Here is a 27,690-nt window from a genome sequence, read left to right as displayed (position 1 = left end):
GACTATGTGATTAGTGTTTGCTTGCTACTTCGTGATTGTAGATAAATTGATATGAGAGATTAGGAGATCCTTCCTAAATTTTTTGTATTATTTGTTTTTTTGAATTTTTCAAATGGCTAGAACTAAGGCCACTACAAGGAAGTAGAAAGTTGATCCTAGTGCTTCAAAGATCCATTAGTCCTCCAAGCCTTCCAAATTTTCAAGGAAATCAAAGCCAAGAAGAAGGTTCTCACAGCATGTGAGGTACCTTAAGGAGATTAGAAGTACAATGAAGGCTTTGAATAATGCAATTCCAAAGTTGTCTTTTCAAAGGCTTGTAAGAGAAATCTGTGACAAGCATAGTCTTGATAGTTGTAGATGGACTAGGGCAACTCTCAACTGTATTCAGGAGGCTACAAATGATTTTTTAATTGAGTTTTTTCAAGATTCTTATATCTATGCTGCTCATCCACATAGGCTTATGCTTATGGATAAAGACATGATAATTCTTAGGAGATTGAGATACTGATGGGACCCAAAATGGGCCGGAACTGGCTAAGGCACTAGCCGGACCTCATGCACTCAATAGACAACCCCACCACACGGCCTCGCGGGCCAGGAGCATCTGTCGTCGAGGGATATACTATCTTGAACACTAATCACTACGCGTTTAACCAACGGATGTTCCCTTCCCCGTCTCCTCAGAGGGAGATTATACATATATCAGCAATAAATGCCACATATCACAAACACAAGGACACCCCACCGGCTAATTGTCGTGGCCCTACTGCAGCTCTCCTACATCTTGGGGATTGGTCCCTTGATACGCTGCTTCCATATATAGACACATTCGCAATAAACTCCCCTCTTAGTGCCAATATATTTAACGTTCTAGGAATGCAATGATTCTCACTTATCCATCCCCCTTTGACCCACCGTCTAGACCTACAGCCAGGTTGCTCACTCTCTCTACGTGGGTCAAGTCCTAAAGAAACCAAGTGCTATGCATCCAGGAGCTTGTAATTGATACCATTTAATGATGCTTGATGCAAATGTGTATATGATTAAGTGCTCAAACAATTGAAAATCAGCCTCGTACATTGTGCAAATCCATTCTTTTCATGTTTCCATACACTAACACGTAATTACTGCAATGAGAGAAGACACCGAGCCTTACACTCGTGCTGTACTTCCCTTTATTTAACTTAACATCATCCTATATGAATAATGCAGAAAATACATCAAATTTTATATTATATTTCAGTACTCAAACTTCCCTCCTCCCCTACCATTTAAGGTTTTGCCTCGTTGCATAGGTAAAGGGGTGATTTCATGTGTATTTCGTACACGAAATAAGCAGTGAATACTCACAAAAACATATAAATGGGGATAACCTGAGACAAACCCTCATGCTTTATCCTCGTTATACACTCACAGACATATCCATAATTTTCCATAATTTTCCTCATCCGTTCCCTATTTTTCCCCTTTTAAAAAGTAAATTTTCCTTATTTTTCCTTATTTATTATAATTAAAAATGGAATAAAATTAGAATTATTTTAGAGTTGTGGCTCTTGAGTCTTTAAACAATAAACATGTAGATTTTATTGGTATTTTTTTTCATACTTTTTCCATTTTAAGCCCAAAAACTCCATTTTTCCTCTAAAAACCATGCTTTTCGGGTTTTTTCCATCTATTTTCCACACTTTAAGTGTATATTTCCTGAGTTTTTTATCATGAAAGACTAAACCCAGCAGCAAACAACATGTCCATCAATTTTCAGCCCATAGGAACATTGTTAACCTCATCAAATGTAGAAAAATAGCCATTTTCTTTGTAAAAATGTCATTATCGTGTATTTTTCATTGTTTCGGGTTTTGAAACTTGTTGAGGGCAAACCAGGCCCCGTTTGATGCTCAGCCCGCCTCCACACTGCCATCTTCAGTCCACCTTTGGCTTAGAAGCAATTCGGTACCATGTCGGATGAGCATTCACCAATCGGGCTTCATTCTTCTTCACACGTAGGAACTACCCCTTGCTACAGGAGAGAGAAGGAGGTGAGAAAAAGACTGAAATCTGATCTCTACAACCGGGCAGCCATTTGACGTGCGTTCTGGAGTGATGGGGAGCGAAGATCAAGAGTATCTCAGGCATGTAATCAGTTGGGGGGCCTATTTGTAACCTCCATATCCTCTCTCAATCATTGGAGAGATAGCGCCTTCTCTCTGCTCATGCCCGTGAAAATTGGTGCCCCCCCCCCCCCAAATTCGTTTTTTTTTGGGGGGCTCCGTAAAGGGAGTCCCCAAAGGTCATGACTTTTGGACCATTCACACTTGCCTTTGGTCCTTGGCCTCTCGAACATCCTATCTCCCGCGTCCGATACCCGAATCACAATCTGAAAAATCTTGGGTGTTCGTCTTGAAGTCCTCCACTATCGGGCATCTCCCAAGGTCCCGTCTTACATGCCAAATAATTATGAAAATTCATCAATTGTCGTCAAGTGGGTCCTTTAAGTCTTTTTCGAGTCTTTTCCGGGCATTGCCTCTTAAAATCGTACTGATTGCCACCGCCGCCTTATCAAAACCAAGGCATGAAATCCACGACATGGCTCTCACCCTATCCCCTTGTCAAAACCAAGGCATGAAATCCATGAGGAGTAGGCCTAGCATAATCTGACAGAAAGTCAAAAGCTAGTCACTAACCAATTGCTCCAACATAGTCAAGCTAAAAAGATCTATCAAAGAGGTCATCCTCAGTGGTGGTCTGAACTACCTACCTAACTAAGGATAACTCAACTAGGAGCTCCTACCAAGCCTGATCAACAAATATTTTCTTTCATCACAATGGGTCTTTAGCCTCTTATTTTTCAGACTCGGGCATGTAAAAAGGAGGGAGCTGAGCGTAGTGACCCAAGCAGAGCAAGGCATCGGCCTTAGGTCCTGTGTCGGTACCCAAGAACCTACCAAGCCCGTGCAAGGTGACACTTAATCATTTTCTAACGCTCACTTTTATTTTCTCTCCAATCTTCTTTTATTCTTATTTTTCTGCTAGAAGCCACCCCTAGGAAGACAAGGCATCGGCCTCGAGTCTTGTCTCATCCCCAAGAACCTACCAGGCCTTCGCAAGGCGATAAACAACTGCTCAAGGCTTTTCTTTCTTTCCATTTCTATTTTTATAGGGGTTAGAACCTATTTTTACACACCTCTATATATTCATATATTGTCTTTTAGATATTTAGGGTTTTGACTCTTTCCATCATTATTTTAGTAGGCTTCTCTAACTGCCTCACAAATAATAGGAACACCTAAAACGGCCGCCCAGCAGGTCAACAGAATAGGGTCACTAGAACTCCCATCTAAAACAGGTCTTACAATGCCTAACAATGCCTTGCAGGAGGCAATGACTACTCAGACCTCCCCCAGACATACAGAGTCAATCCTAGGACTTCATGCCTTGATTGCTGGTCCCCAACAAACAAAAGAAAGTAACCCTTACACGCACATATGTCATTAATTGCTTAAGGGAAAGGACTCAAAAAGGGGATGAAACCACCTAGAATGGCCACAAGAAGCTCCTTCACAGGAAAGGCTCCCTCCAGCGACTTCGTTAACCTATATGATGCAATCACTACAACAAAAAACCATTAACTGTACCCGCACCAAACAAACGAATGGCCCTCTTAGCCTAAAGAAATAGCACGTTTCACTGCAAACTAGCTGGCCCTCTTGGCCTAAGGAAATAGATCATTAAAACCTGAAAACAACTGGCCCTCTTGGCCTAAGGAAATCAAGCAAACCTACTCATATAGATCCCTCCTTGGAAGAAGGAAGATATACAAACACATGCTCCACTCCAAGGGGAAAGATAGAGTGCTCAACCCTAAACTAAATGCATTAAGTTATGACCCATACCTCCTGCATATACAGCAAGAGGCGTACGCATAACATGTCATCCAATCAACCTATGGGTCCAAGATAATAGTGGTAGATGGGTCTCGGCTACTCTTCTCATTACCCATATCAACCATCACCTGCCATATAACGCATGGTCTGATAACATTCTCCACAAGCAACCAGGTCCCATCTCATTATCAATAATAACATCCAGACTAGGACCATAGTTGAAAAAGAGATCCTCCTCATAAGCAAAATTGGCTAATGAATCCGCAAATTGATTCCAATAACGTGGAATAAGCTAAAGAGATATGCTCTCAAATTCATCAAGTAGGGTTATAGTAGTTCGATGATACATATAAAGGATAGGATTCCGGATTGTATATGTCCCATTAAGTTGATTTAAGATCAGTTAGGAATCCCCTTTTACTAACAATCGCCTAATGCCACCTTTCTTGGCAATATTCAATCCCATAACCAAGGCTTTATACTCTGCCATGTTGTTAGTGAATCCCACCCCGAGATAAGCAGCTAATTTCATTGTAACTTGACGTCGCGGATCTTGGATAACTAATCCAACACTCCCTTTCCTATGAGGACCCCTGGACGCTCCATCAAAGTATAACGTGCACCTCCACAATGGGTTTACACAGCCAGCCATCAGGAACTCCTCTATTCATAAGTATGATAATCAAAATTCAACATATTTAGAGGATGAACTAACGGCTCCATCACACCTTCTTCATTAAACTCAACAGGGATGCTTGTCAAGATTTGTAAACAATAATGGCAGAAAACTTTAATCTCCCACACAAAGGTACCGTCTTCTTGCTCAACCACTTTGTATCCCTTGCTCCACCAGATAAGCCTCCCCTGATAATATCTTTGCTCTAGATATGGGTGCTCCAAATAAGGGATTAACTGCCCCATCGACCAGTTTAAGCTCTCCTACAGGTCTCAAATCAACCCCAGCATGGACCTGCAATGCATTTAGCGTGTTAGCATATTTAGAAATAATTAGGTTTAATCTTATCAAGATTAACCTTATTCTTAAATTCCACTCCTTATAGATCAGCTAATAAAACCGTGGACTTATTTTTACCTATCCAAACTATCTTGTAAGGGCCATCCCATCGAGGTTCCAGCTTTTCTAGAAATAACTCTCTACGTGCATCGTAATACAGAACTAATTTCTCTTTTTTAAAGGTATACTTCTTCGCCTTTAGATTATGCAACCACTTCATCTGACGTTTAGCTACCTCCTGGTGCAACAAACTCTACAATTTGAGCTCGTCCAAGTGGGCTATAGTCGTAAACCGCTCAAATAAAGCATCTTCATCACCCAAAGAATAATTGATTGAAAATCTTATGGTTGGCAACTCAATTTCTAAGGGCAAGACACACTCCCCGTAAACTAATTTGAATGGGATGTGGCCAGTGGCTCGTTTAAATGTCGTTTTATACGCCCAAACCGCCACATATAATTTTGTATCCCATTCCTATTTCTTTTTAGAGACTATCTTGGATAGGAGATCCACAAGCTGCTTATTGGTACTTTCAACCTGTCCATTGGCTTGCAGATTATAGGGGGTCATCTTGTTATGCTTAATGCTCCATGCTTCAATTAGGCTTCTAATTACCTTATTCAAAAAATGAGTTCCATGGTCTGATACTATTTCCTTTGGCAGACTAAAACAACAGATGATCTGCTCAAGTAGGAAACTAGCGATCTCTTTTGCATTGTCTTGCCTCGTCGCCCGTGCTTCTAACCACTTTGTAAAGTAATCAGTTGCTACTATAATGTATCTTTTTTGAGTAGTAGACGACGGGGTAATAGGTCCCACAAAATCGATGCCCCACTTCTCAAATGGAAGGATAGCCATAATAGGCGTAAGTGGACGCTTCCTATTCACTCGATTGTCATGTCTTTGACATGTATCACATCTTTTAACATAGTCAAATGAATCCTGGAAGATGGACGGCCACCAACAACCAGCTCGTAAGGCCATCTATGCCGTCAACCACCTAGCAAAGTGCCCTCCACAAGCGGAGTCATGGCACTCTTCCAAAATGAAGGGAACCTCGTCAGGCATCACACATCGGCGATAGATATCATCAACGCCTTGCCGATATAATGTCCCTATGATCAAGGAAAATTTCAATGCATGTTGTTTAATCTTCCTCTTCTCGGGTTTTGATAGAGTAGCTCCAGTCTCTCCCGTAGAAAGATAGTGCATTATAGCCGCATACCAAGAGGGAATAGATGCCATATCAATCTTAAATAATGTTTCCATGTCACTTCCTTCAGCCACGACCTCTTTTGGCTCTCCAAAATCCACAAGACACTCAACAATGCCCTGAAGCTTTGGCGGCTCCCTCTTAATCTTGTAATCAGACTCCTGCAAAGTGATTAACCAATTTGCTAAACGATCAGGCGGCTGTAACTTATTCAACAACAATCGAAGCCCTTCCGCCTTCGTATAAAAAACCACCCTCTCATAAAGAATGTAGTGCCTAAACTTCTTGGTTGCAAATACCATCGCAAGGCACAACTTCTCCATATAGGTGTAGTTAATTTCCGATATGCTCAACTTTTGACTAGCAAAAGCTATTGGATGGTACCACTTTTCCTCGTAAATTTGGGTCAAATAGTTGCTGTTGAAAATATATAGAACTTTTCACCCCTTTTAGGTGCTTTTAAAACAAATGCTTTGGCAAGCTCCTGCTTTACATCATCAAAAGATACTTTGCAAGCATCACTCCATGAAAACTAACAATTAAAGGACAATAGCTTTGTCAGGGGCAACGTTCTTTCTGTCAAGGCATTGATAAACTTCCGATAATACCCTACCAATGACAGAAAGCTATGCACTTCCTTTGGAGTACGCGGTGGACTCATGGCAACTATGACCTTGATCTTTTCAAGCTCAGTCACAATCCCTACGGAACTGACCACATGGCCTAACAAGAGCCCATAAGGGACTTCGAAGACGCACTTCCATGGGTTGAGAGCTATGCAGAATTGTCTGCAATGCTCAAAACACTTCCGTAAGATAATTAACTGTCTATCCCTTACGGTGGTTGCCCCCAGATTGTCAATGAATACTTTCAACTTCTCGGGGGAAATGTCACCAAAGGTCTTGTCGGTTGTTCTCTGCCACAAACCTAGTGCATTACATAACCCAAATGCCATCACATGGTATGCAAAGGTACCAAAGACAGTAATAAATGCCATTTTTAGCTTGTCTTGCTCAACAATCGCCATTTGGTTATACCCTACAAAGTAGTCCATAAAAGAATAGATTTCCCTACCCACTAGTTAATCCAAAATTTGGTCAATAAACGGCAACGGGTAGTAATCTTTAACAGTTTGCTTATTCAACTCTCTAAAATCTACACAAAGCAGGATCTGATTATTCTTCTTCTTTCTAATCACAACTGGTGAGCACCATTCAGTATGATGAACAGGGAAGATCAAACCCGCTTTTCACAACTTCTGTAGTTTCTCAAACAATATGTCTCTTAATTCAAAATGCATACGCCTTACTTTCTGATATACAGGGTGGGTACCTTCCTTTACAGGCCTGATAGGTTTGTTGGTCAATTTTCTGGTCGTCTTGGCGGGTTCAGCAGCTTTCTAATATGTTGCAGTATTCGTTTTTGGCCAATCAGGTTTTACAACTCAGCGGTTTGCGTCTAAGTCTTTGTGTCTCGCAATTGCCTACCTCTAGCTCCTAAGCGGCTGTCGCTACGGTTTTTTCCTATTACGTGTGCCAGAACCAAGTTTTGAGCACCCGAAGGATTTTGACAAGTTGCGCTGCTGCGTAGTTGCCGGGTCGAGTCAAATTTCTGACAGATTTGACAGAAAATTGCACTCCGACCAACTGGTCTGAATTGCAAGGTCCGAGTGGGTCACTTGGACAGGCCGAATGGCTTGGGGTCAAGGGCCGAATCTCCAGATCTGATTCGGATGATTTTTATTCGGACGGGCCGAATGACAAGTTCAGACAGGATAATTTGGACGAGCCGAACGGCAATTGGCCGAGGGCCGAATCCCGGGTGTCGCCGAGGGCCGAATTTGAGACTCGGACGGGTCGCTTGGATGGTCGAGTGGGTTGACTCGGACAGTTGCCTCGAACGGTCCGAGGGCCGCGGTCCGAGGGCCGACTAGGGTTTTGGGCCGAGTGGCCGAATGGTAAGGGGCCGAGGGCTGATTCTGGGACTTGGCCCAGAAACGACCGCTCGAACGGGCCGAACGTGGTGCGATGGAAACAGCGCGATGCCAATCTTGCTCGATTCTGGTGATTTACTCAACCATTCCGAGCACAAACCTCCAGATCCTATCTAGGATGATAGGGGAAGGGATTTATGTACCTGGTTAGCGCGGTAGACTCGTCAATGGCTAGATCGGAGCAGATCGTGCAATGGCTCCCTCTCTCTCTCTCTCTCTCTCAAACTGAAATGGTCACAAATGAGCTCTCCCTTGGCCTCTTGGCTCTTATACCCCTTCTCGAGCATGGTGTTGGTGCCCCCAATCACTCACATGCCGATCTTAGGCATCACTAGCAAGTGTTTTACCAATTTTTGCACGATTTTTACCCTGTTCTGCAACAGTAAACCCTGGTGTTTATTTTCTTTGTTTTTCTTTGTTTTCTCCTACTCTAATGCATCCAAATCACAAGGTAAATACCTACACTACTCCATCTCACACACAAATCTCAAAAAAGCAAAAAACCTACTTACCAAGGAGATCGAATACCATCTTCAACCCCCTCATTTCCTACCTATCTCAAGCACTGGTTCGGGGAAACCCTTACTTTGATGCTCGATTCAAAGCACCCAAGTGCTTAAGGCTTGAATCCGTTGTCCCGGCAACGAAACCAAAATGTGGGAGCTTTCGCTTAACCGCCAAGACCCACAGACCGCTTATTGTTTCAAGCGTTCCAAGCCGAGCACTAATGGCTACCTCTCACATAACCGACACGCCATCCATATCTACGGGTGTAGTGAGCTTACCTCTGTGCCGTTCGAGTTACCTTCTCTCTCGCGCACTCCGGTAGCTCCACGATCCAAGTGCAAGCTTCAAGCAAGCTCCATCCTCAAGCTCCATGCTCCAAGCTCCATTGCCGTGAGCAAGACAAGGGAAGAGAAAAGAAGAGAAGAAGAAAGGAGAAGATGGAGAGCTTCTCCTCCTCGGTCCCTCACCCTCACACACTCACTCCCTCACACTCTCACACTCCCTCTCTCAAGCACAAGCTCAAGCAAGCAAGAACAAGAAGAAGAAGAAGAAGAGGAGAGCTACTTTTGGCCACACACAAGAATGAGCTTCTCATTCACTTTTCAACTTTATATACAAAACCCTAAATCCCTTTTGGGCGGTCATCCCCTTTTCCTCTTTTTTACATGGCCGGCCGTAGCCTAGGCCCTTTTTCCCATTGTCCTTCTATCTTCCTAGATTCCTTTCCACTGCCCATCTACATTTACAAATTGCACGGGTGAGAGCCCGACGCTCTTTGAATTAAACCATGATGCGCTTGCGCTCTTTTACAAAAGTTTTGACTTGCGCTCTTCCTTGTGCGCCTTTCTCCCTTATTTAGGACTCTTCTCCTTGTGCGTCTTTGTCTTCCATTTCTCTTTGCCTTGGCCCTTGTCTTTGTCTTCTGCTTTAGCTTTTCCGGATTTTCCACCTTCGTTCATTTGAGGGTTAACAGCTAGGAAAAAGAGCTCTTTATGGAGGGGATCTTTGCAAATTTAGCAATCTAAAGCTTCCAAGATGCAATCTGATGCTCAAATTGCAAATCTAATAGTTTCATTGGCTTCGAAAGGGGGGTAAAACTCCAAGAAACCTCTTCAAAGATCTTCCAAATCACTCCTTATTTTCCCCATTCTTTTCAGAGTGATGTTTAATGTCTATAAATTGCAATTGCGATGGGTGAGATTTCACCCATCCTTCTTTTTGCATTAAATCTCCAAATGTGACTGAAAAAAGCCACTTTTTTTTTTTACATAACACCCTATTCTAGAAGTTTCCATATATTTTTAGGATATTTAAATAAATAATATAAAAAATATGCTAGTTTTGTCCAAAAAACTAGTATTTTTGGACCATCCATACTATAGATACTGATACCAATGACTGATATGGCTCATAACTCTCGTTCATGTGGTAAATTTCATGATTGGTGGCTACAATCCTTGTCAATCCAGAAAAAAATATTGGTTTACGATCCTCACTTTTTTTGCTCGAGATCTTCTCTATTTAATGATTTTAGAATTCTTCAAGTCTATTTTTTTGAGAAGTTGAGAGGATTTTAAATCAAAGTCGAGATATCACAAAAAAAATCATGGAGGATTTATCCACTTGCCTAGACTCTACTTTCATTACTACATGTAATTATTTAAGGTTACTTCTCCAACTACTCAACCAAAAGAAGGCTCTAGAAGAAGAGGGTCTCCACCCAATCTTCTTTGATGTGAACATAGGAATGGATAGATATACCATAGTGAGGTTGCTCCTTTTTATGCTACATTGCTACCAATGTACTACTTTGAATTGCTAGAGGAAATGAATGCTAGTCAATTCACCAATTGTAGTCACCCCTTTCTCCCATCAATACCCCTCAAAACACACAAAAACCTACATGATGAATAGAGCATTGGAAAGATTTCTACAGTGACTCACCCAACAAACATCGAGAAATCAAAGAGATACTAGAATGAAGTTCTCATCATTTTCGTGTATATTTTTTTTTCTCATTAAAAAAAGAGACAAAAAAGAGGTAATAAAATAAAACAAAAAAGAAAAAGAGCCCAAGCACAAGCATAACACCTAGGGGGCCTAACCCCCTAGCCATTTCCCCACTCCACAAACTCAATGCACCTCAAGATAGGACACCCTAAGAACATCGGTAGACGAGTCACCTTGAGCATTGCACCACACGTCCCTCAGCACCAACTAGGTTCTTAAGTGTGGGATAACACTCCAAGCTTTCTTAGGGTTCAACCATCTCCCACCAATTGCATCCACACATGTACAACAGTCACAACACGATAAGGTAGACACCCTCCTAGGAAGTGTACATATTTTTCTCTGGTGAGAACTCAGCTTGAAGAGTAGCTTGATTAAATCAACAACGTTAGTGGGCCACATTATCCTAATCTCTCTCTTCCTTACCTTGACAACAAACGTATCTCCAAAGAATAATCCAAAGAGCTAATCCATCCCTAACAACAATGGCCCAAAGCACAAATATACTGGTGGTTACCCTCTACATCTCCACCCGGCACTGATTGTACATGGATCCCACCTATAGAGTGCCATGGAACAAGCTAAACTCTGGGAGGGGGGTAATGTTACATGAGAGGCAATCATAGCCATGTTGCTCAAAATGCTTGAAGCAATAAGCATTCCACTAAGTCTACCATTCATGGCTTGCTAAAGCAACAATAGTAATTGATGGCAAGGTCACCTAACTCCTCAATTTCAACCCCGCTCACTAAAGGTATAGGAGCCTTGCCTTTATCATTTTGTTTCTTTTAAGCATCATAACCTTATTCTTCCATGCATTGGTAACTCCATATTAGGAAATTTGAAATTTTCCAATGAATTTGGGAATATCAAATAAAAATAAATTTCATGATTTTGGCAATTTTGTTAATTTGAAACTTGGTGTAGTGAAATGTATTTTTTGTTGTGCTCATTGGTGAGAGGTTGAAAATTCTACTATAGCTATCCTTAGTTCCCCAATGGAAATCTTCAATCAAATGCTTCGTTTAGACTTTTTTTGGCCTTATACACATCACTTACAGGAAACTATATATTTTTTTGGGTGTATATGTATCCTTCGTAATCCAAATTAAGATAATGTTATCTATTGATTCCTATAGTTTGAGATCTATCTTGTTTCACGTCCAATACTTATCCCAATAATTAAGACACGCCTTTATCTCCAAGGCATTTTGATGACTACAAATTGGTGCCTAGTATTATCTACATACCTTCTCTAATTTGTTTTAGATTTTCTATTTGCATCTAGAGGAATTTGTGCAACACCAAGCCATTTTGGATCTCTTGGGTGGGAAGATAGAACAAACACAAAGTCAACCTTCTTAATCTCCACCATTGACTGAAATGCAACTTTGGGATGTTTGCTAAGAGGACCACAATAGTACTTATTCAACTCTTCTAGTCTAAGAAACTCATACATATATATTATCTACCTCTATACATATTCTATCACCCTATGTTTTTGGCCAAAATCCTGAGAAAAATATCTCCTCTTAAACATTTGCAGTTTGCAATGAATTGTTCATTTCTTTCCAATATTGTATTAGTGTTATAAACTTTTTGAATCCAATCTTGAGTGTTCATTATATCAACATCCTCAAAAGGTGACATACTATTAGATTCACGATCATTTTCTTTGTATATATCCATAGAAGCATATATTATAGCAACTGCTAAATTTTGCTTGGGCTAGTTTGCAAAGCCACGTATAGCATCAATAACCATCATTGCATCAGTTGTTGGAAATTTCATGAAGCTAAATTGAGACATTTATCAATGAATATAATATTCAACATTCATCATATCAACATCCTCAAAAGGTGACATGTTATTAGATTCATGATCATTTTCTTTGTATATAGCCATAAATGCATTTATTACAACTAGTAAATTTTTCTTGGTCCATTTTTGGAAAACCACCTATAGCATCAGTAACCATCTTTACATCAATTGTTGGAAATTGCAAATATGAAGCTGAATTGAGACATTTATCAATAAAAAATGAGACACAATCATCTTGAAGTTTTGGCCCCTAGTGTATATCATATGGGTTTGTTGTGCGAATTCTTCCATTACAACAATTTCTTAACTCACCAATAAGTGCACAATATCACCTAAATGTGCATGTTGATTCATGATGCGTGCAAAAGTGGAAAAAAATGGATTTAATCATTTCTTAATTCAATATCATGTCTAGTTTAGGTAGAAATTTGGGTGGGAAAACTAGTGTAGACATAATAAGAAACACTTATAAACAAAGTTTAGGAGGATTGAGTTAACTATATGGCCAAAATTATTTTCCTTGATGAAAAACATGAGGAAAAATCAAAAGATGTTACAGTTATGAATTACTTTGTTAATTTTTTATTTATTTTAACTAATGATTTAACTCTCCTATTTAAAAACTTGTGTGGCCATTATACTAAAGAAATTTGGCCGCATTATTTAAGCCCTTAAATTTCTTGGCTAAACATCTTATACATAAAGTATTGACATCATGGTCAAAAGTTTTATTTGCAAATAAACCATTTTTGGTATAGTAAAAACATGATTATTGAGGAGATATTAACATCTAAAAAGGACTCCTAAAGATGATAACAAAAATGTTGATTTACTCTTTTTTTAAAATTCAAGAGTAATATTATATTCGATAGTGAATATTTACATCACCCCTAGTGGGTGGGAAGCTATGATATCTGCCCTTTTGAAGAGCTTAAAAACTAGCTTAAGAGCCTCATCAATCCTAGACATCTCGGTGTCCATACTAACTTGGGTTGCTGTCACATTGTATCCAATTTATGAATAGAAAATCAATTATGCCTAACTAAATGAGCCATTGATGCACGATCTTGTTTCTAAGAGGCCACCTCTATCTAACATCAACCAAGTATCCTTAGTGTAGAGACCATGGGCAAAATGAAGTAGAATTTCATTCTCCTGGGGTACAACTTCTATAAGTAATAGTGCAAACCAAGCTACACTTGAAGCCAAACTTTGTGGAACAACTTGAATAGAAGTCGCAACTACTTGTAGCCCAACGATATACTAGAGGTCCTAGGCTAGAATGAGACTAGAATCAAATTCTCAAAAATGGCCGCAATTGTGCCTCTTTGGTTTAACTAACCATAGTTGAGTTGAGAGAGGTTGCACATATGTGAAGAATATCCAAATGTAGTTAAATAATCCGACAAACGTATAGTATAAGGACAATGACTGCAACACATAGCGATGAAATTTTTTTTGTTCATAACATAATTTTGATTGGAAGAGTGAAAAAGCATGATTGAGCATGAGTTGCAACTAGCACATTTGAACTATAACCCAATAAGAACAATGGAATCCCTTTTTGAACACACAATTAACATAAGATTCGAGGAAGAAAGAACTATGAACATCATGTGTCTAATGAGAGAAAACATAACAAAGAGCCCAAAAGAAAATAACATGTCACCATATCAAACAAAAAAAGTAAGGCAAAACAAGAGCTGCAATCGCAATACAAAAACAATGAAATAATGAACCATACCAAAATCCATATAGTTACAAGAGGGACTAAGGCACCATCAACAAGAACATGCAAGGAGAATGACTTGAATAAGGGAACTTCTAATGACTACATTAGAAAGAAAACAAACCTAGAGATAAATCTAACAGCTTAGATAGAACGCAAAAGGCCAAGAAAAATTCTAACATGAAGGAAGCCTACACATAATAGCTAAAAAATAAAGACCATAGAACTCAAAGGGTCCATGCTAGCCATCAAGGGCAACTAGGCCATGCAGAAACACTTGCATATAGTGTTCATGCTGCACCCTATGTGAATACAATAACATTAGAAGGCAAACAAAAATATGGACAGGCTCAACAACCCTAGCCTCGAAAGCACTATGAGAAACATTTCATGAGTGAGCCATGATTCTAATGTGTAAACCATATCTAATAGTGAAACTAGAAATTCAAACATTTGCATTTGAAAGGTTGGGGTTCTAATTCCATTAGTGGGAGTTTGAGGTCACTTTTTAGTCTTTAATGGGAGGAGAGAGAGAGTACGCTCCACAATGAGGAGAAGGCTTCTGTCATATAACTTTTTTTCAAAAATAATTTTGGCATTTTGAAATTGTTAGTTTTATTGAAATGGATCAAATAATTTTCACTTTCTAGCAATAAAGTGGATTAATTATCAGTTTCATTTAGATGGGCTAGAGCGATAGTCATTTTTCGATAATAATGTTTTACTATCACATTTTAGCCATTTTTCCTTTTGAGGTAAAAAAAAGGTGGTGGAATCATCTTGTTTGAAATCTTTCAGCATTCATTTCCTTTTCTCTTCCCTAAACTGCACAGCCCTTCGAGTTCCTCTTTGTTTTCTCTCCACTCTTCCACATGTTTCTGCTCTCCATCTTTCTCCTCCATGAAGGCATCTACTTGGTGCCAAAAACATAGTGCTTCCATTGAGTCTATACTCACTTATAATATGCTTAATAAGCAAGACATGTGGGTTTCCTTGACCATAAGAAAGGGAATTTGGATAATTATGTAGCAAAAAATGTAAAAGAGATCCTCAATGGTCAATCCTTTCTTATCATGCTAAAAGGGCATGATAATGGATTTTAGGCTTGGCGGCTCCAAGAGAATAATCAAAGGAGTGCATGTGTCATTAGGGGAGTTTTGAGGTCTCAAAAATGCCTTTTAGGAGTTAGAAAGAGAGTGTCTAGACCAATAGGAGCAAAGTCTCCATAATGAAACTTCTATTTAAAAAAGGCAAATTTTTATTTTACAAAAATATACATATATAGTAAAATTACAAATTTGTATTATCAATATCTATTTTTAGCCTCTTATATTCGTGATTATAACATTCTTTGCATGAATACAGTCCCGACCACTTTTATTTAATGATATGTCTGAATTAATGATAAGGACAGGTTTACTCCAAATTCAAATTAGTAAAAAGCTTGGCACATATTTTTTTCCCTCTCTTTTGTCCCTCTCGTGTTTTTCCCTCATTTGTGGTAGCCTAGTCTTCTCTCTCTCTCTCTCTCTCTCTCTCTCTCTCTCTCTCTCTCTCTCTCTCTCTCTCTCTCTCTCTCTCTATGCTATGGACACAGAAATTCAAACCTTCAACAAGGCGTCCAAACTCCCAAATCACATCCATATCAGTGTTTAACTCATTCCAAAAAGATGGAAGATGGATACCTACAATCATTAGCAAAGGCAGTTGGATCACCATGCAATAGGAAAAACATGGGAAAAGGTGAAGATATGAGAGCTCATTCATCTCTGCTTGGAAGGATAGAATCCGAGATTTCAAGCTTGGAGTAAATAAGAATAGCATAAAAGAGGTTATGGTGCAACATGTGTTTATGCATAGAGAGCTATATTTGAAACTTGGAAGTTTAAATCTTCCAATACATAAACCAAATTGTAAGGATTTAATTCTTGGAGTCTTTTTTTTCTTGAACTTGGTTTAAGGTTTTCCATTATAACATTTGTTCATTTGTCTTGTAGATGTCTATCCCTCTAATCTTGAGGAATGGCAACTGGTCGAGTCTATCATTGATGTGATTGATGTTACACATGGCTTGATTGGAAAAGAGATGTACAAATGTAAAAAGAAGACATCGCTTGCAGAGAATGGAATATTCTTATATGACCATTCTTATATTGTCCCATGCAGCGTAACCAATGGAGATCAATATCCCCCCTTCCTTTGCCAAAAATTTGAAGCTTTGAGTGGCCTTTGCCAAGTCCCAACTACTAGTGAGGGCTATAGATGTAAAATATTTTCTGAGATACATAGAGCATTAAAACCTAGTATCTCAAGTAGACTAAGCAAAGTTGCTTTGTTCATGCCTATTAATATATTTGTTGACTTCTTCTCTAATGTTGAGATAAGAAAATCAAAGGCTATACTTTCAGTGAAGAGACTAACATATGATCATGTTATACAATTTATTGATGAGGGATGGTACACTAGGGCAGAAGGAAAAATTATATGTAAGATAGATCAAGACTCTATAGCTTGTAAATATATGATTTCTACCTAAAATTTCATCCTTAGCTTTTATTATAGTAGATGGCATTATGATGGCAGTAGTCGAGTTGCCTTGAACCAATAATTTTAGCAAAGATCCTATAATGGATCTTGATGTTTGGTACAATGAAGACATTATTGTAATGCTAAAGGTTAGATCGTCATCTACACTACATCAAGTAAGGATGGATTTATAGATTCAAGATATTGAACTACCATACTCATTTTTGTTTCAACTTAATAACAAACGAGGCAATTTTTATTTCATATTATATCCACTTAGATGTATATCTGATTTCGCTTCCTGATTAATAAACATTTGTAAAAAAAAAATTACAGATATCAACGAGGAGAGAGAAGAACATAAAATGGAAGGATATTGAAGAAAATATATCTTTATTATCAATATAAAATACATATACAATTTTTTTTTCAGTCATCTCCATGACTTATAAACAAGGGCTTACAATCTGAGGAAAAGCTACTTTTTTTAAGAACTTTTCTTAGGAGAAGGGACATCCTTTCTAGGAGTCCTTTTGCCTATCTTTGATGCTTTGGTTGTTGAAGGCATAACTTCACCTACTGTAGTTACATGCACCTCCTCTCCTTCAATGTCCAAGCCACCACTATTGTCCATTCTTGTCGGTTGTATACAATTGGCCATTATGTACTTCAAGAGCTTTGCTCTTATATACCAAACCTGCTCACTTGTATAGCAATCCCTTGTAAACTATCATACATTTGTAAGAAATTATTTTTATTTCATTGTTATTTTTTATAGTGGACTATTTTGCAATAAAACTATATCTTAAAGTTTAGTATGTTTCACATTACCTTTATAAGGTTATCATCATTGAGATAAATAAACTAAACCAATCTTCTGGCATTTACAATTACTTTCCAGCCACAAGAATAACTATCATCGTGATGAGGACACTGCAATCAACAATATAAAGTAAAACTATGAAACTTGTGTATGGTAGTTTTTAGAATAATTTTCTTAGTATATTCCAACCATATTAATCAAGAACTTACCACAACTTGTCTATATTGCATTGTTGCAAGTAAGTTAGAAGGCATGGGAGGCCTTTTCTCTAGCACTTCAATCAATCTTTTGTAAACTCTGTACCAAAAAGGTAATAAAATTTAGTGTTATTACAAAAGAAAGATCAAAATATTTAGATTACCTGCAATAAAAAGATCAAAATATTAAGGAGACCCTAGATTATATAACTTACAACTTGGCATTTCCATGGCTTCCTTTTATAGAATTGATGAAGAAACATTGCTTCTCCACACAATCTATTCCAATTAGGCTCCAATGAGAACTTTAAATAAAATTCAATAATATATAAAAACAAGATCTCATAAAATCTAACAAAATATCAAATTACTTACTTTTCATTGCATGGAATTAGAAGAAGCTCCAAAGATTCAAAGTCAATTGAATTGAAACAATGGTCAAAAGAACTTGCATTAAGCTCACTCCTCATATAATATGAGATACATGGATTGAGAACCTCAATCTTTTGTTGTATATCAAAGGGGAGCTCATGCATTACACGCCTAGCAAAGGAATGGAGATCGTAAGCATCAACATGAAAGTCTATTGCTAGAAAAATATGGTGAGTAAAAACAAATTTTGGTAAAAACTATACCTCATCCCAGCAAGAAGAATGGAGTCATTTACTTCTCCCACTTTATTCTTGAGAATTTGAACACAATCAGAGTCCAAAAATTCCATATCATATCTTTTTTTAATGTCACCCAGTAAAAAGCAAGAAACATTGAAGCCTTTAGGGTCAACCCTTTCAAGAAGGGTAGATTCTACTTCCTTTTCTTCTTCCTTCTTTCTTTTATACTCCCTCCATTTATCTCCTTGCTCTGTTGTGGCCTTTTCCTCTTTCTCATGTTGTCTTTTGTCATTTACATGTGTAACATCTTTAACCTTCACACCAAGATCATTTTTCTTCTTTCTATATGGAGGCACATCTAAAATATTAAAAGGTTTCACATCAGAAAGAGGTACTGGCTCAAAGACCTTTGAAAACCTATATCACAATCTCCTGAGAATTATCATGTCTTTATCCATAAGCGTAAGCCTATGTGCATGAGCAGCACATATATAAGAATCTTGGAAAAACTCAATGAAAAAATCTTATGTAGCCCCCTGAATACAATAAAGAGTTGCCCTAGTCCATCTAAAAATATCAAGACTATGCTTGTCATAGATTTCTCCAACAAGCCTCTGAAAGGACAACTTTGGAATTACATTATTCAAAGCCTTCATTACACTTCTAATCTCCTTAAGGCACCTCACATGCTGTGAGAACCTCCTTCTTGGCTTTGATTTCCTTCTAAGTTTGAAAGGCTTGGAGGAGTGATGGATCTTTGAAGCGAGACCTCTAGGATCAAATGTCTACTTCCTTGCAATGGCCTTAGTTCTAGCCATCTAAAACATCCAAAATAATAATAATACAAACAAATTAGGAAAGATCTTCTTGGAAATATCAATTTATCTGCAATCATTAAGTAGCAAGAAAACACTAATCACATAGTCTAAATCCAATTTCAATAAAGCAATGCACAAGACGTATGAAACACGAAGAGGCTTTTTAGACCAGGGAACTTAACATTATATCGTGTTTCATACAACACAAGGGAAACAATGCATGCTCAAGTTGTATGAAATGCGAGGAGGTCTCACTCGGAGAAGTGAACATAACACCAATTGTGTTTGATACGTCACAATAGAATAATGGCAAGCCTTAGTTGTATGGAATGTGAAGAGGCCTTTCATGGACAAGAGAAACCTAACACCCATCACGTTTCATATGTGCATATTCTTGCTATATCATTCAATGAACAATATGTGGTAATTTATATTTGAATTTTTATAAATCGACTCAGTTTTTAGACTACTTTATGGGCAACATTATTTACCCTAAACATTTTGACTTTGTAATATATGTTATTCCAGCAAACACATGCATTTGGAAGATATTGAAAGGTCGTAGAGGATATTGAAAGTTCTATAACCTACATGTGCATGACACATGAAATGCGAGGATGGATTTAATGGACAAGAAAAAGCTTACATCCATGTCACAACAAAAATAGTGCAGGCCTTAGTTGTATGAAACACGAGGAGGCCTCACATGGACAAGAGAAACTGTAAGGTGCCCGCCCATCAGCTGTCCAAGCACGCTTTTAGCAGTCTATCAAGAAACAAATCTAAGCATCACTACCCGGCACTCCCATGGAATGTTCTGAGTTTTTTCGTCTAGGGTTTCCCAAATCCGCCTTACAATGAAACGTTCACGGGGCCAAACCCACTAGGATCGACCTGAAATTTGGGCTCCTATTGGCCAAGGTCTCCTATCACAGCATTCTAGCATCGGATCCTGGACATTCTACTTTATGCAAAGATATCCAAGCCGAAGTAAACCCATGCGACACTTGGTTCAAAGAGAATGGGAAATGAGAGGGATGCGGCGCTCAACCTCTCTGCCCGTAGGGCATAGTCCCATTCCAGTCCACTAAAATGGCATGAATCGGGTTCTAACCTAACAATACCTAAAGGTCGAATGACGGTAAAATATTGTGAGAAGCCTCCCAGTTCTCTAGGACCACCCTGTCGCCGTAGGATGGACCCGTCGGGGGTTCCACCCACCCGCTTCCCTTAATAGCTCTATTTTTCTAATTAGGTCTTACCACATTTATGTGTGACACTTAAATTTAGCTTCATTAATTAAAACTTTTAGGGAACATGGTTCATTCGCATAACTTATAGCACATACACAAAAATAGAGCAAGCAATCTATTTGATAAACAAGTTCAAAAAAGTTCATTAACTTATCTTCAAGTTAATCTTTGTCTCCCGCCCATACAGGAGAAATTATGTATCCCTTCTGTCGAATAGAAGTATCCTTTTTTCCTTGCAGGAGTAACTAGTACAAATCACATGGCACTACAAATTCAATCCTTTATCTAGAATATGATCTCCCAACATGCCCAAATGTTGGGGTCCACGGAGGTCTTCAACTCCATTCTAGACCTAGCAAGGGGTGTCTAGAGCTCCACCTGACCCGCAAGCTGTCTAGGAGTGAAACATCATTCCCATGGTTGGCCTTTTCAACACTCGACTGATGGAACCTAGAACGGGCCGGCACTGGCTCGTGCACTAGTCGGACCTCTATCTCACGCGCTCAACAACCCCACGGCCTCGCGGCCAGGAGCACTGATGACACATACATTGCCTTCCTAAACATCTTGCATTTGTGTTACGTCGTTTGTAGTCCACTCTTCTCTCACCCACTACTCCTTAGAGGGAGTCCCTTACACATTGCCTAATGGCACGAAGCACAGACATAGGGCGTCCTCCGACGGCTGAATGCCGCCACCCCTCTGCGACTCTCCTACACCTTGGGGATTGGCCCCTCGATGCGTCGCTCAACATATAAACATTTCACACAAAATCCACTCAAGGTACCATTTAATCGTAAACAGGAATGTACCATTGTCCTTACTTCTCTTTTCCCTAGACCCCACGACTAGCCTATGGCTTAGGGTGTCCTGTCTCTCACTCAACATGGGTCAAGATCCTAATGAAAACAATTGCTGTGCATCCAGGATTTCTGATACCTTTAAATATTTCCATGATTTATGCATAGTGTGGATGCCAAGTGCTCAAACAATTATAAAGTCAATATTGTGCACATGTGGAAAACATCCTTTCAATGATTTTCAACTACCGTTCTTATGCGGCGTTGCACAAACCTAGCACCGAGAAAACCCTCGTGCTACTAGGCCCTTATTTTATAATTATTCACCGACCTATATGGCATGCAAAAAAGGTACAATATTTTCATCATTTGACTCCACATTTAAACACATTTTAACCACTCTACCCTCCCATCGATCAAATGTTGCATTGTTGTATGGATTTATAGGGCATTTTGCCATCATTTTATGTGTAGAAAGCGGAAAAAACACACTAGAACAAGAAGGTGGGGTTGAACTGAGGAAAATCCTCATGCTTCAGTCCCCACAAACATTCACAAACATTGTTCTTAATTTTCATTAATTTTCCGCACCCAAAATGCATTTTCCCCCCTATTTTTAGTGATTTTCCTCTATTTTCCTTGTATTTTCCCTTATTTTTTGCATTACTTAATTACTAAAAATTCAAAATAGATTATGGGCTGTGGCCCTTAGTTCCTTCTTGCAGCAAAAATGAAAATTTATGTTGGTGTTCCTATTCATTTTCCCATTTTTATGCTCAAAACCATCATTTTCCCTTGATTTTCCATATTTTACGTGTTTTAGTATTTTTCTGATTTTCTGATTATGATCAACAAGTACTCATGGAAAACAACAACATAAACAATTTTTAGCCCACATGAACAACATTTTATCAATCAAAAGCCATGAAATCTCAAATTTCCTTTGAAAAAATTGAATTACCGCTTATTTGCATGTTTCGGGTTTCATGTCCATGGCTGCAAATCTGAAAATCGGCAGCACTTCATGTTCAGCACGATCACAAATCACCATTTCTAGCCCGGGAAGCAATCCGATCCATGCCGGACAAGCCTTCACCATCCTTTCTTCTTCCTTCTTCTTCCCACATGAACTCCCTCTTAGAGGAGAGAGAGGGAGGAGAGAGAAAGACTGATTTTCTCTCTCCCCCTACAGGCTGCCCTTGAATGCATGGAGCGGAGCGATACGGAGAGGAAATCAAGTGCAATGGCCTGGAGGAGTTGTCTTCATGACTTGCTTTCAGCCTCTCTCTTTGATTTGTGGGGGGGGGGGGGGGGGGCGCCGTTTTTTTCGGCGGCCTGAACAGCCGCCGCCCCCCCTCAATCACGAATTTTTGAAGGGGGGGTGCCCCTTCACAAAGGCACCCCCTCATTCCTCAATTTTTGGGCACCCTCCCAATTCTCGGGATAGGGCGACTCAGCCCGTCGAATCCACGAACATATCTGCACATAAACAACCAAAGGAGCAGCAAGCTGATACAAAACAAATATATAATAAAACTCAACACCATGCTCCCCCGACCCCTAGACAGAACCAAGGCATGACATCCACAAGGAGTAGGCCTAGCATCATCTAATAGAAGATCCGAAGCGAGTCAAGAACCAACTGCTCCAACACAGCCAAACTAAAAACCCTGTCAAAGAGGTTGCCCTAAATGGTGGTCTAAACTACTTACCAACTAAGGACAACACAACTAGGAGCTCCTACTAGGCGAGGACTCCTATAGCCTGATCAAGGAGTATTTTCTTTCAGTACAGTTCTTCTTTTAGGGTTTGTATTTGATGAACATACTTGGGCATGTAAAAAGGAGGGAGCTGAGCGTAGTGACCCAAGGAGAATAGGGCATCGGTCTCAGGACCTGTCTCGGCATCCAAGAACCTACCAAGCCCTTGCAAGCCGACACTTAATCCTTTTCTAACGCTCACTTTTATTTTCGCTCCAACCTTGTTTTGTCATCATTTTTTTTTCCAGCAAGAAGCCACCCTGAGGAAGACAAGGTATCGGCCCTAGGTCTCCCCAAGAACCTACCAGGCCTTCGCAAGGCGATGATCAACTGCTTATATATTGTCATTTCTTTTCTTTTCTTTGCTAGGGGTTAGAACCCCTTTTTACACACCTTCGTATTTATATTCATCTTTTGGGATGTTCAGGGTTTCTTGGTATCATCATTATTATCTTTTAGCAGGCTTCTCTAACTGCCTCACAACTAACAAGAACTCCTAGAACGGCTGCCTAGCAGGCTAGCAGAACAGGGCCACTAGGACTTCCTTCTAAAACTGGGCTTCCGATGCCTAACAATGTCTTTACAGGAGGCAATGACTACTCCGACCTCCCTCAAATATACTTAGCCGAAACCTGGGACTTCATGCCTTGGTTGCCGGTCCCCAACAAAAATGTATCCCCTCAACAAGTACAAAGACACATATAACAGGAGAGAAAGGTACTTGTAAAGGAGAGATATCACTTGGATTGGCCCACAAGAAGCTTCCATCGCAACCAAGGCTCCTCCAAGCTCCACCAAATTCCACGAAACACGAAACCTGTCCAGCACAACACTTAAAACAAAAACCCGCTTAAGTGCACCCGCCCTAGACAGGGAAATGGCCCTCTTGGCCTAATGAAATGAAACACTTCACTACAAAACTGAATCGGTCCTCTTAGCCTAATGAAATAAAACATGAATTCGCATAACATCCTCCTGGAAACAACTATGATAGACATCAAAGCATACCATTCCCAAGGGAACAGAGGCTCGTAGCCCTAAACTAGGTGCATTAAATTATGACCCATCCCTCCTGCATATATCGCAAGAGGTGTTCGCATCACATGTCGTCTAATCAGTCTGTGGGTCCAAGATAATAAAGGCAGATGATTCTCGCTTACCCTCTGCATCACCCAGATCAACCATCGTCTGCCAAAGAGGGCATGTTCAGAAAGCATACCCCACAAACGACCAGGTCCTGTCTCACCATCAATAGATATATCGGGACAAGGGCCACAATTAAAGAAGAGGTCTTCTTCATACACAAAATTAGCCAATGAATCGGCAAACTGATTCCAATTTCGTGGAATCAGCTGAAAAGACACTCTATCAAATTCGTCTAGGAGGGCTATGGCAGTATGATGGTACATGCAAAGGATGGGGTCTCGCACCATGTACGTCCCATTGAGTTGATTTAAAACCAACTGAGAGTCCCCTTTCACCAATAACTGGCGGATACCACCCTTCTTTGCAATATTCAAACCCATAATTAGGGCTTTGTATTCGGCCATATTATTGGTAAAATTCTCCCCGAGATAAGCAGCTAACTTCATAACAATGCGTCGTCGGGGGTCTCGGATGACAACTCCTACACTTCCTTTTTTGCATGCACCCCTGGACGCCCCATCAAAGTACAAGGTGTACGTCCATAAAGGGTTTACATATCCCGCCATCCTGAACTCTACTCGTAATTATGGTAATCGAAATTCAGCATATTCAACGGGTGGACTGTAGGCTCCATCCCTCCATCATCATTGAATTCAACAGGGATGCTCGTTAAAAGTTGTAGGCAGTGATGGCAGAAGACCTTGATCTCCCAAATAAATGTCCCGCCTTCTTGCTCAGTCACCTTATATCCTTTGCTCCACCAAATGAGCTTTCCCTGATGATACCTCTATTCTAAATATGGGTGTTCTAAATAAGGGATCAAATGACCCATCAACCTCTACCATGATTTTCTTGCAGATGTTTGATCGATCTCACCTAGACCTGCAAGGCAGTCATAGTATTAGTGCAATCAGAAATAATAAGGTTTAATCTTATTAAGATTAACCTTATTTTTAAATTCTATCCCCTCAAGGTCAGCTAACAAAACTGTGGATTTATTCTTTCCTATTCTAACGATCCTATAGGGCCCGTCCCATTTGGGCTCTAGCTTGCCTGGAAATAATTCACGTCGTGCGTCATAATACAGAACAAGCTGTCCTTTCTTAAAGGTGTATTTCTTGGCTTTGAGGTCGTGTAGCTGCTTCATTCGGCGCTTCACCACTTCTTGGTGCAATAAGCTCTGCAGCTTAAGCTCATCTAAATGTGCCAGTGTCGTCAAGCGCTCAAAAAGTGCGTCTTCATCACTCAAAGAATGATTGATGGCAAACCGAATAGTCGGCAGCTCAATCTCTAAAGGCAAGATACACTCCTCCCCATATACTAACTTGAACGGGGTATGGCCAGTGGCTCGTTTGAAGGTCGTATTATAGGCCCACACTGCCACATATAACTTTTTATCCCAATCCCGTTTCTTTTCCGATACAATTTTGGACAGGATGCCCACAAGCTGCTTGTTGGTGCTTTCAACTTGCCCATTGGCTTGCGGGTTATATGGGGTTGTCTTGTTATGCTTGATTTGCCACATCTCTGTCAAACCTTTGATCACCTTGTTCAGGAAATGGGTTCCGCGGTCCGACACTAATTCTTTCAGCGGACCAAACTGGCATATTATCTGCTCTAAAAGGAAACTAGCAGTTTCTTTAGCATCGTCTTTCCTTGTTGCACGTGCTTCTGACCACTTTGTGAAGTAGTCAGTTGCTACAATGATGTATCTCTTTTGCGTAGTCGACGACGGAGTAATAGGACCCACAAAGTCTATTCCCCACTTCTCAAATGGAAGTATCGCCATAATAGGGGTGAGTGGTCGTTTCCTATTCTCTCGACTATCATGTCGTTGACAAATATCGCATCTCTTAACATACGCAAACGCATCCTGGAAGATGGCAGGCCACCAATAACCTGCTCTTAAAGCCTTTTGTGCTGTAAGCCGTCCAGCAAAATGGCCACCGCAAGCAGAATCATGGCACTCTTCCAAAATGAATGGCACCTCATCAGGCATCACACATCGGCGATAGATGTCATCAACCCCTTGCCAATATAATGTACCTGCGATCAAGGCAAACTTTAATGCTTGCTGCTTAATTTTCCTTCTCTCAGCTTTAGATAATTCGGATCCCGCCTCTCCCGTCGATAAATAATGCGTTATTGCAGCATACCAGGAGGGAATAGATGCCGTATCTATTTTATATAACAACTCCATGTCACTACCTTCAGCCACAGATTCTTTCGGTTCCCCAAAGTCCACTAGACATTCCACGATGCCTTGCAACCTTGGTGGCTTACTCCTGATTTCATAATCAAATTCCTGCAAAGTGATCAACCACTTTGCTAGACGATCAGGCGGCTGTAGCTTATTCATCAATAGTCGAAGTCCCTCCGCCTTTGTATAAAGCACGACTTTCTCATAGAGAATGTAATGCCTGAATTTCTTGGTCCCAAAGACCATCGCTAGACACAACTTCTCCATGTAGGTATAATTGATTTTGGATACCCCCAGCTTCCGGCTAGCAAAAGCAATCGGGTGGTACCACTTCTCTTCCCAAATTTGGGCTAAACAGCAACTGATACTATACATGGTGGCTGCTGAGAATATATAGAACACCTCACCTCTTTTAGGTGCTTTTAAAACGGGCGCTCTTGCTAGCTCTTATTTCACATCCTCGAATGCTACCTTACAAGGGTCACCCCATACAAATGAACAGCTAAAGGACAATAAATTTGTAAGCGGCAACGTTCTTTCTGCCAAGGCATTTATGAATCTACGGTAATAACCAACCGAAGACAGAAAGCTATGAACTTCTTTCGGAGTGCGTGGTGGACCCATGGCAACTATAACTTTGACCTTCTCGGGGTCTGTCGCAATTCCTACCGAACTGACCACATGACCCAACAATAGCCCATAAGGTACTCCAAAAACACACTTCCGTGGGTTTAAGGCGATGCAAAATTTTCTACAGCGCTCAAAGCATTTTCTTAAAATGATCAGCTGCCTTTCTCTCACGGTGGCGGGCCCTAAGTCATCAATAAACACCTTCAACTCTTCAGGGAATATGTCATCGAATGTCTTATCCGCTGTTCGTTGCCACGAACCAGGTGCATTGCATAAACCAAAGGCCATCACATGGTACACAAAAGTACCAAATACAGTAATAAAAGTTATTTTCAACTTGTCCTCTTCTGCAATTGCCATCTGGTTATATCCTGCAAAGCAATCCATAAATGAATATATTTCCCTACCCGCTAATTGATCCAAAATCTGGTCAATAAATGGCAATGGGTAGTAGTCCTTAACTGTCTGCTTATTCAGCTCCCTAAAGTCTACACATAATCGAATTTGATTATTCTTCTTCTTTCTGATCACAACTGGCGAACACCATTCCGTGTGTTGCACAGGAAAAATCAAACCTACTTTCCGAAGCTTCTGTAACTCTTCAAACAGCCTGTCCCTCAGTTCGAAAGGCATACGCCTTACTTTCTGTCGTACAGGATGACTGCCCTCTTTCAACGGGATTGTATGAACAGCAAGACTAGGAGGAATGCCTCTCAGCTCATCATAACTCCAGGCAAAGATATCCCGGAATTCTTG

This window comes from Lygodium microphyllum, chromosome 6 (assembly GCF_053477565.2).
Source record: "Lygodium microphyllum isolate KBCC chromosome 6, Lygodium_microphyllum_v1.1.10, whole genome shotgun sequence".
In the NCBI taxonomy this organism is placed as follows: Eukaryota; Viridiplantae; Streptophyta; class Polypodiopsida; order Schizaeales; family Lygodiaceae; genus Lygodium; species Lygodium microphyllum.
This window is presented reverse-complemented; position numbering follows the sequence as displayed.